The sequence below is a fragment of the Ictalurus furcatus genome, chromosome 5 (genome assembly GCF_023375685.1).
Source record: "Ictalurus furcatus strain D&B chromosome 5, Billie_1.0, whole genome shotgun sequence".
Lineage (NCBI taxonomy): Eukaryota > Metazoa > Chordata > Actinopteri > Siluriformes > Ictaluridae > Ictalurus > Ictalurus furcatus.
This window is the reverse complement of record NC_071259.1, coordinates 3,155,470-3,164,345: the sequence shown is the minus strand read 5'-3', so window position 1 is coordinate 3,164,345 and position 8,876 is coordinate 3,155,470. Positions and strand designations below refer to the sequence as shown.

The following is an 8,876-nucleotide window of genomic DNA, read 5'->3' as shown; positions in this document are numbered from 1 at the left end:
CGGCGGAACATTTTATTGAGCATGCGCAGATGGTTCTCGTCAGTCGGCCTCGTCCAGACAGCGCGCGCTGAGAGCTAGTGGAGGCGCTAAGAAGAAGAAAAAGACGAAAAAAGAAAACGAAAAAGAAAACCGTGTCGTCTTTGCGATAACGTGTGTCCGGTGTGTGGCGTTTTGCGGTTGAATTCAGAACCCGGAAATCCTCCGCTGTGCCCGGGTTCACGTGCGTGTGTGCTGCGGTGAAGCAGTCGGCGAGGTTTGATTGAGAAACACCGCGAGAAGGAGAGAAAACTTCCATCCACTCTTCTCCTCCTTGGACAGGTGAGGCCACGCTGGACAACTTCTCAAACCTCATACAGGTCTTTATTCTGAATGTTCTTAATAATTAAGCACGCCTATTAAACTGTCTCTCTGAGGTGCTTATCAGGCGGTAAGGCCTGTCGCTTATAAGGCTCGTAGAAGTATATACAACTAGCATGGTCATGATGGTTCAATAGGATGCTGTTGTCAAGGCGACACGGTACATCAGCTCTCACGCGTTATCGCGATATTCCTCGCGGTTACGGTGCTAAGACTACATCACGACCTTATCGTTATCGCGCTCCGTTTCTCATTCATTCTGAACAGGTTTATCATCTCACACAAGGCAGGCGGGTTCCTGTGTATCTTCAGCCTGTAGCATCTTAATATTTTGGATTTTATTTTCCTCGGAGTGTTTACATAAGCGGGACCCATATCCGTGGATTATAAATCCTTTAATTCTAATGTTTTGAGATGCCGGATTTTTGATTTACGTGAGCTGTAAACCGTAATCATCTAAATAAATAAAGGTTGAGATATTTCACTCGATGTGTAATGAATCTAGGATATACGAAAGTTCCACTTTTTGAATTAAACTACAGAAAAAAATGCAGTTTTCCATCATGTTAAAAATTTTTTTTTGGAGATTTCTGTTCCTGTCTGTTTCTCGTGTTTACGTATTGTCTGGAAACAGCAGCTCTTTCCGTGTAGCGTCAGCGTGGCAGGACGAGCGATTCCACTGATTCACTGCCTCATCAGCGCCTCTGTGTTTTGTGTTAATTTTACGTTGATGTTTATACCAGGTTCGACCGTATCCTTTTGTAAAAACTCACGTTCTCTTTTTAAATGGTCGACAGAGCCGTTTATTTCATCCAGGCTCCACTGACCGGTCTCTATGACTCCCATGACGTGTGTCATTTGAGAGCCAAATGATGTCCCGGCCCAGCCTGTCCTCACGCTACACTGACGGTCGCTACGGAGTTAACAGGAAAATGAACGGATGCGAGAGTTTAGAGTGAGAGCCTCATTCATTCGAACGTGGTCCGAGATGTTTACGCTTACGCGACGATGTCCGATCTGTGTCTGACGTCGGATGCAAAATAAATAAATAAAACTTTTTTTTTTGTTTTACATCCAGAACCAGGATGAAGGGAATGATTCACATTGAGTATTGACTCAATCAGAATCTAGAATTCATGTGATGTACCTCGAGACTCATTTCAGCTCACACGGCGCGCACGGAGAGCTCGGGTGGTCTGGGGGGAAAGGCCGAGCGGTGGCGTGAAGTGCTTTTGTGACTCTGGTTTTGATGACTGGCGTGTTGAGCTCATGATCTGTAAAGTGAGATCGGAATTGAATCCTTGCCAAATGTCACATCATGACAAAACAAGTGACGCATCGTCAGACCGCATGTTTATGACCTGTGTTCTCAACTCTGAGGAAAGACCGTTATTATTTTACTTAAGGGAAATTCGAGGGAAACTAGTATTCACTGTGAGGAAGTTTCTTTCTGCTGCTACCATATGCTTCAGACTTTTTTTTTCCTAAATATACATGTGTAGTACATGTTCTCTGGAACTAGAACATAAACAGTGCTTCATTTCCCAGTGAAGGGTGAGAGAAGATTCACTGATTTTGAATCATTTAGACACTGATTCAGTGATTAAAAACTGACCTCTGTACTCGTGGGTCCCAGTGAAGGAGGCGTGACCTCTTAGTCCCAGTGAAGGAGGTGTGGCCTCTTAGTCCCAGTGAAGGAGGTGTGGCCTTTATTTCTCTCAGTGAAGGTGTGGCCTCTATTTCCCTCAGTGGAGGAGGTGTGGCCTCTGTCCCCGTCAGTCCCAGTGAAGGTGTGGCCTCTTAGTCCCAGTGAAGGAGGTGTGGCCTCTATTTCTCTTAGTCCCAGTGAAGATGTGGCCTCTGTCCCAGTCAGTCCCAGTGAAGGTGTGGCCTCTTAGTCCCAGTGAAGGAGGTGTGGCCTCTATTTCTCTTAGTCCCGGTGAAGATGTGGCATCTGTCCCCGTCAGTCCCAGTGGAGGAGGTGTGGCCTCTGTACACATTGGTCCCAGTGAAGGAGGCGTGGCTTCTGTACACATCGGTCCCAGTGAAGGATGTGTGGCCTCTATTTCTCTCAGTGAATGTGTGGCCTCTGCATGTCACTGACAATGTAGGAGGCGTGGCCTCTGTCTGTCCCAGTGAAGGAGGTGTGGCCTCTGTGTCTGTCCCAGTGAAGGAGGTGTGGCCTCTGTGTCTGTCCCAGTGAAGGAGGTGTGGCCTCCAAAGGCGAGAAAGTGTTTTCTTAGTAAACTCGAACTGTTTGTACAGTCACATTCTATTGCATCGCACTGCATTTATGTGATGATAAGTATTGAATATCATCTCAGAAAACAAGTCAAATAAAACATGATTCCAACTGACCACAGCTTCACCGAGAGAACAAACGAACAAAAGCAAAAACTTTCCACTATCTAATAATCACCCAAACCGCACGAGGAACAAAGACACGAACAGGGGAACTTCGTGACCACTCCACCTCGCAGAAGCCCTCTCGTTCTGGAACCTTCCCAAGTGATAAAAATCGTCCCCGTGTGGAAAAATACGCTTTCGGAAAATCAGAAACGGGAACTTGAAAGGTCGTTTTTGTTTTGTTTGTTTTTTTCCTTTCCTTGTATATTGATTTTGTTTAAAACTCGTCAGCTGGGTTAGATCTGCAGTTGTGTCTGCAATCCAAAATATTACATCCCGAGGAAACGTCCTATTCGTGTTTTTGGTTGCGCTAAGGGGTACGTCCTGTAAGAGTGAGCTACGTGTTTTTATGATCCTGAGGAACTCTATTTCACCTCTCGCACACTTCCGTCAGCTGTTCTGGGGTTATGAGGAAATGATGGATGAAGGTGTTTTGCTTAAAAGTGTTCTCCGGGTCACTGAGGGCATACAGGATTTTATATACATTCCGGCTAAATGAGATTTTACACCCTGGAGCTATACTCTCACTGTGTGTGTGTGTGTGTGTGTGTGTGTGTGTGTGTGTGTGTGTGTGTGTGTGTGTGTCTCCTTCGAGCAGACGAAGCGTCCTTCATGTAGTTGCATCTCCTTGATGTTTGCCTACAGTGAAACCGTGGGGGTTTCTCCTTCCCCCCAGTGAACGAGACACAATCCTGTTAGTAGCTTTAGCTTTTATTTAAGATCTTAATTGAGAAAATGATTCCGTTCTCCGCTGTACATGCCGAAGGGATATTTTGAATGATGTCAGACTTTGTGGTGAACTAAAGAGGAAGTCTGTTTAACAGGTCACGGAGGCAGCATAGCTTATCGAATATTTTTAAACCTCGGGACACTGAGACTCGGTTGCTCGTCATGAGTCAGCGCGCGCGCGTGTGCGTGTGTGTGTGTGTGTGATTAAGTCGCTAATCGATACTCCTCGGTCTGCACCTGGCCTCCTTTGTTCGTCGATATCTGCCGCACGGCTTTGCCGAGAAGATCCGATGTCGAAGCAGACGTCTCCAGGATTTCCTGAAATATCGCTCTGGATCACGTGAGCCGATTCGACCGTGTATGCTCGCGCGTTTTTTTTTAACCCGTTTTCCTCGAAGCGAAGCTGGCAGCTCGAGCGCTAAAACGCTAACTCGTCTCTGGGTTTTGGCGTACAAAATGACATCATCCCTGCGCCGCTCTATGGTGACTGGCTGTACGTTTAGGAAGCGGGTGATTTTGATCTGCAGCGGAGTTTTCCATGAGCCGAGGACGAACTTTAAACGTCGATATCGCAGTCGATCGTGTTCATGTAACCGTGGGCGGTCAAAATCGTAATCGCGGTCGATATCCGATTAATTGTGCAGCCCTACCAATGGCTGTGTATTTGCTGCACTCGGCGAGGAAGTGCAGTCGGTCCTCCACGGTCCGTCGTCTCGGTTCGGGTCTTCTCGTCTCCGCCGCCAGACTGTGATCACTGAGTCCATACTGAGACAGGAGCTTTCTTTGTTGGTAATCTTTAACGTTAATGAGGACCCTCCGGGTGTCCTGCTCTGTGTATAAAGGCGCGGTGGTGGTGGTAGTTTTCTGTCTGACGGGTGAAACCAGAGTCTTGTGGGGTTCTTTTTTTTTTTTTTGGAATATCAGCTAGAAGAGGAAACCTACTGAGCTCCGCCCTACAGACCAGTTCTGGAACATTTTCTGAGTTCCCATGGTCGGTCTGTCTGACTCTGTCGACACTCCTCATTACCCATTATCTAAAATAATCTGTGCATGCACCTGTGTGTGTGTGTGTGTGTGTTGTGCTCTGCTATTAAGGCATATAAAGACTCTGATGCTCTGACATGCCCACCACATATTATTGTCTAATAATGAATCGTTTATGTTTATTGTTCCTTCGTGCACACACACACACACACACACACACACACACACACACACACACACACACACACACACACACGCGATCTTTATTGATATAGGTTAATCCAAGAGCAGAATGAGGAGTGATCTCATCTTTGAGGAACGAGTGTGAGTCATTCAGTCCTTGTTTTATCCCGTCCGGTCTTCACGGCTGGCCGGGTCGGATCGGGTCGACCGCGTCATCAAGTTTCTCGCCATATCGATGTCACTTCTCTGAGATCTCATGATTTAAAAAGTAAAATAAAAACAAGGATCTTTTCCTCATTTTCAGTCTAGATTCTTTCCTCCAACAATGCTTTTGTTTTATAAATATAAAAAAAATAGAAGTATATTTTCAGTTTATTACATGAAGTGTTATTAATCTGCATTTCTTCTGATCTCGAGTACTGTTTTACTGGAAGTTTCTTCACAAACCTTTACATCATGATACGTGACCTGATGTTTTTTTGTCACATCACCCAGCCTTTGTTGATATATATATATATATATATATATATATATATATATATATATATATATATATAAAAATAAATAAATAAATAAATAAATAAATAAAAATTCTTGTAATTGAATTTTCTGAGATCATCAGTATTTTCAAAAATAAAGTTTTTAAAAAAATAATATTTTTTTTGTTTTTTGCCATCAAACTGATTGGAAATCTCTGATTAGATTCAAATTCTTTTGGACTGAGTCTTTTAAAATAGTTTTTAAAAAATGAAAAAATTTTTGCAAACCCTTTTTTTTTTTTTTTTTTTTTTTTTTTTTTGGTAGAATTAAACAAACTTCGTGTTGTTGCATTATATTTTCACATCCTTACATTATATCGTGATCCATATTGCACATCCTGGAAATGTTGATTAATTTTCTATAACTGCAGCTCTGACACTCGCAGGTTTATTTATTTATTCACTAATTGATTCGCTCTTTCGAATACGTTACCGTTTCTATAGTAACGGCTCGTTCACGGGGACTTGTACAGCAGACGTTCCACGTGAGCAGGTTAAAACGGCGCGTAGTCGTTAGTGCGGAAAAGTTTTTTCCGCAAAGGGTCGTTTATGGAAGGAGTCTCCAGCGTCGGCGCTTTGTAACGGTCGGAGGTGACGCTGCAGCTTTAAGTTTTCCGACAGAGGAGTTTGTGTTTTCTTTGCGGTTGCTTGGTAACGTGGCACGATTCGCTTTTCGAGAGGCAAAAAAAGTAAATAAGAGAAAGCGTTGAATAGAGCATTAAACGGAACTAAAGATGTGTAAAAAGAACCTTTTTATTCATCCGGAGCGTTTTGTTCCGGGATTTACGATCCCGCTCGTGTCCTCGTGCAGTGGAATATGAACCTGCGTGCCTGAGGAGATTCCTGTACGGCGCACCGAGCCTGCTTTATTCGCGGTATTATTCCTCAGATTATGACCCACATTTGAAGAAGAGGAGTTCCGGCTTTACCTCCGACTGTTTACAAAGCGGTTTTTTTTCTCCCCTGGAGCAGCTGAGAAGCGTCCTCTGTCATTATTATACGGTACAAGAGCGGCCCCTAGAGGTGAAATAAAAACCATCGCTGACTAATTTTGTCGTGTTATTCGAAGTGTTTTTTGTTTTTATTCATTATGGACGTGTCTATTTTTATCTGTTATTTGGAGTGTTACTGTTTGGTTCAGTTTAGATGTGTATCTTTTTATATACTTTAATATTTATTAGTAGTTAATGTATAGTAATATTGCATATATTTATTTCATTTGAAAGAGTGCAGTAGATTTTCACGGTGCAGTCAGAACTGTTTATTTTTGTACTAAAGTTCAGCAATATTTTTATACTTTGAGTGTTGTGTTTTCATTCAGTATCCATTTTATAAACGATCGGTTGGTTAATCGGTTATCGGCAGGTAGGTACCGCCCGGCTTAGTGGATTTTAGCGATAGATTTGAACTATTAACTTCTTCTTTTAGTTTATATTCTATTTTTTTTCCCCAGACAGACTTTAAGAGCGCCTCTGACGGAAGAAGAACGTATCGAAATCGTTCTCATGGCGGGATCGGGAAGCTGTCGCGAGGTCTCGATGGACGTGTGATTTACACGCGTAACACCGGGTGTGTTAACACGAGTTCGTCGTGTGTGTGTCTACACAAAAAAAAAAAAAAAAATGGCCGTCACGTAGATGATGTTACATTTTGTACGAAACCCAAAAAGATTCCGTTACTGCTCTCGAGCCTAGTGTGAAACTTCCCTTCGAGGTTCTTCTCGCTCGCCCGAAAGGTCATTCCCAGACGTTTCGTTGAAATGAGTGGCTCCGCCCCCTGCTGTGATGCACACCGATCCCCCGTTTCTCTCTTCTTCTTCTCCTTCTTTGACACTTTTATCCGCAGGGCCCACTGCGGAGAGGGTTTTAATTAAACGCGGCAGCGGGGCGAAGAGAAGAATGCGAGCTCCGCCGTTAGGTGACTGTTGAAGCTGGACGCGAGTCAAGAACGATTACTCGGTCAGACAACGGCTCTGTAATTAAATCAATTATCATCACGTGCGTTCTCAAGGGAGATTGTTTCGTTTTCATTTTGCGTGTGGTTTGGATCGTCCCGTGCACGGTCGGGTCACACGAGGGCGAACGATTGTGTAACAGGGTATTTACTTTCTCGAGAAACGGGAACCACTTGCGTGATGGAATAAAGGCGGCGTGCGTATCGTCTTTTTATTATACGTTTAGAGTTTTCTATAGAAATGGATGCATCGTTTAGTGTCTGTAATGAATTTTAGCTTCAGTTCATCTTAATGTGGATCTGTTTCTATTAAAAGGAAAGTTTATGAAGGTGTTTAGTTGAAGCGGTATTATTAGTAGGTTTTGGATTTAAAAATGATTGTTTATTTGCATTTTTAGTTGTACGATCCAAATGACCATATAGTTGAGATTTCCCATTATGAGATTATGTTGATTATTATAATAATAAAATAATTATAGCATGATTATGAGCTGATTTTACACTGTATTTAATACTTTAATACACTAATAGTGGAAACATTCTCGAAGTGTTCCTGTCCTCCTTGTTTCGTGTGTGTGTGTGTGTGTGTGTGTGTGTGTGTGTGGACACTGTTATGTCATCCAGCCAGTTCTGGCATTTCACGACATTTCTGCTGCCTCAGATTACTGGAAGTAGTTTGTTTTCTGGGTTTCATCATGTGCTCTCCTGTCTGGTGGAAATGTACTTCCTTGTTTGTAAATAAAATATTCCAGAGGGGAAACTTTTTTCAGACTAAGCTGGGTTTGACGCTTTCTGTTTAGACGAACAGCCTTATTTGGTTCGTTTTTTCCACTTCACTGTGAGTATGTCTTCCACAAACTAAGATTCTGTGCCTGTTGAGTGCTGGAGAGACTCTGATCCCTCGGTGCGGTCCGGTCATCAGTCGGTACGTTTACAAGCGCATCGATAATCCGATATGAACCCGATTAAGACGATACTCTGATTAAGAAACTAGCACGTAAACCGAGATTATTGATGACCTTAATCCGATTAAAGTCACACTCGAAGTAAACACAAACGGAATTAAGACGTGTGGAGTATTTCCTGTTTTAGTCGCATTATGGACGTGCGTTACAGACATGTACACACCTTAATCACACTATTAACGTCGTGTGGGAGTTTTCACCGCAGTGTGCGACGGGACACGTACACACACGGCAGCGCTCGACCGTTCGAGAGCACGGCTGCGTCCCAAACCGCGTACTTACATACTATATAGTAGGGAAATACATGTATCTGAGCTACTATATAGACGGTAAGTACGCGGTTCGGGACGCAGCCCACGGCTTCAAGCGGTCGTCTATTTGCACGCACGGCACGACAAATAATTAACCGCACTTGAAGCTTTCGTATAATTAAAAACGAAACACCCAAAAGTGTACACGGTTCCATAACGAAGACCGACTGTATGTCGATACGTGAAATTCTGGAGGGACGTCGGACGGCGTGACGCGGGGACGTAACGACGTGTGCCGTTAATCCATCTGTGTTCTATAACACGTAACACGGGAACATGAAAGGAGTATTCTAAAAGCCACTCATGTAAACACCTTAATCAGAATATTGTCTTATTCAGAATAAGGTCAGTAATTAGATTACTGCTGTCCATGGAAACGTAGTCAGTGTGATACTCGGTAGATGTAATATGAACATTTCAAATGATCATCTCTACTACTGTTCTTTTCT

The 8,876-nt window shown here is 43.3% G+C and overlaps 1 protein-coding gene across 2 annotated transcripts in view; it reads left to right on the top strand.

Annotated features, from left to right (window-relative positions):
* Window positions 1–176: 176 nt before the first annotated feature.
* Window positions 177–8,876, top strand: part of slc23a2 (solute carrier family 23 member 2) — a 30,985-nt gene continuing 22,285 nt past the window's right edge. Inside the window, exon 1 of one of the 2 annotated variants that reach the window (XM_053624206.1) lies at window positions 177–318. The gene's annotated coding sequence lies outside the window, so the exon portion shown is untranslated. Of the gene's footprint in view, window positions 357–8,876 lie in introns of both variants that reach the window. The other variant, XM_053624207.1, reaches the window with a different exon arrangement.